The sequence below is a fragment of the Pongo pygmaeus genome, chromosome 7, assembly GCF_028885625.2.
Source record: "Pongo pygmaeus isolate AG05252 chromosome 7, NHGRI_mPonPyg2-v2.0_pri, whole genome shotgun sequence".
Classification (NCBI taxonomy): Eukaryota; Metazoa; Chordata; class Mammalia; order Primates; family Hominidae; genus Pongo; species Pongo pygmaeus.
The window spans coordinates 111299733-111301378 of record NC_072380.2 but is presented as its reverse complement, the minus strand read 5'-3'; the positions used below and the strand labels follow the sequence as shown (position 1 = coordinate 111301378).

Sequence of the window (1646 nt, the reverse complement as noted above, 5' to 3'; positions counted from 1 at the left end):
TTTTGACCAATCACATGTAGCCAACTCTTCGAAAGGTGTTCAAATACGGCAAATGCTGAGCTGTAACCAATCTGGCTGTTTCTGTACCTCACTTCCGTTTTCTGCACATCACTTTCCTTTTTCTGTCCATAAATCTCCTTCCACCATGTGGCTGCGCTGAAGTCTCTGAGCCTACTCTGGCTCCGGATTTGTGAATCGTTCGTTGCTCAATTAAACTCTTTCAAATTTAATTCGGCTGAAGTTTTTCTTTTATCAAGACAAACGATTTTGTAGGGTTCTCTCTGATGCAGGAGCTACCTCCGCCGCTGCCACCCGGAGGTGCTTGTCCGGATGGTGAAGCTGTTCATCAGAAACCTGCCCCAGGAGGCCACAGAGCAGGAGATCCACTCTCTTTTCAAGCAGTAGGGAAGGTGCTGGAATGTGACATCATTAAGAACTACGGCTTTGTACACATAGAAGATAAGACGGCGGCTGAGGATACCATACACAACCTGCATCATTACAAGCTTCATGGGGTGAACATCAACGTGGAAGCCAGCAAGAATAAGAGCAAAGCGTCAACCAAGTTACACGTGGGTAACATCAGTCCCACTTGTACCAACCAAGAGCTTCGAGCCAAGTTTGAGAAGTATGGTCCAGTCATTGAATGTGACACCGTGGAAGATTATGTCTTCATACACTTCATATACATGGAGCGGTCGGAGGACGCAGTGAGACCGTCAGAGGCCTTGACAACACAGAGTTTCAAGGCAAGATAATGCATGTGCATTTGTCCACAAGCCCGGCTTCAGACTGCCCCTGGAATGGGAGACCAGTGTGGCTGCTATCAGTGTAAGAAAGAAGGTCACTGGTCCAAAGAGTGCCCAGTAGATCGTACGGGTCGTGTGGCAGACTTTACTGAGCAGTATAATGAACAGTATGGAGCAGTTCACACGCCTTACACCATGGGCTATGGGGAATCCAGGTATTACAACGATGCATATGCAGCACTCGACTACTATAAGCGATATTGGGTCTGCTCTTACGAGGCAGTAGCAGAAGCGGCAGCAGCTTCTGCATGTAACTAGGCAGAGCAGACCATGTCCCATCTGCCTCAAGTCCACAGTACAACTGTGACCAGCCACCTCAACTCTACTGCTAATCCCTACGACAGATACCTATTGCCAAGTTCTCGTGCTGCTGTCACTTCAGCTGCTATGGCTGCTGCTCCGGCCACCACTTCCTCCTATTGTGGAATGGACAGGAGCCTACCGCGTCATGCTGCAGCCATGCTCCCCACAGTTGGAGAGGGCTATGGTTATGGGCCAGAGTGAGTTATCTCAGGCTTCAGCAGCTACACGGAATTCTCTATATGACATGGCCCAGTATGAATGGGAGCAGTATGTGGACCGAGCCTGGTACTCAGCCTTTTAAAAACTGGAGGTAGAATAATTGCGGACTGAACCCTCGAGTTGCGGGCATATATGAGAACTTGCTCCGTGCGGTCGCCTTTGCCAGGATGTTTCCATTGCTTCACGTTTCAGTAAACAAAAGGAATTTGTGACCAACTATGTTTTCTTTCTTAATTTAATTCTTCTAAGTTGACTTTTCTTTCCTCCTGTTACTAGTCTCTGTAGCCTTTTTTACTCTGTTCCTTATATTCTCAG

General features: G+C 47.8%; 1 pseudogene; it reads left to right on the top strand.

The window, feature by feature from the left end:
* The first annotated feature begins 318 nt into the window (after nt 1-318).
* On the top strand, nt 319-1413 carry LOC129043190 (RNA-binding protein 4B-like; annotated as a pseudogene).
* The last annotated feature ends 233 nt before the right edge of the window (nt 1414-1646 follow it).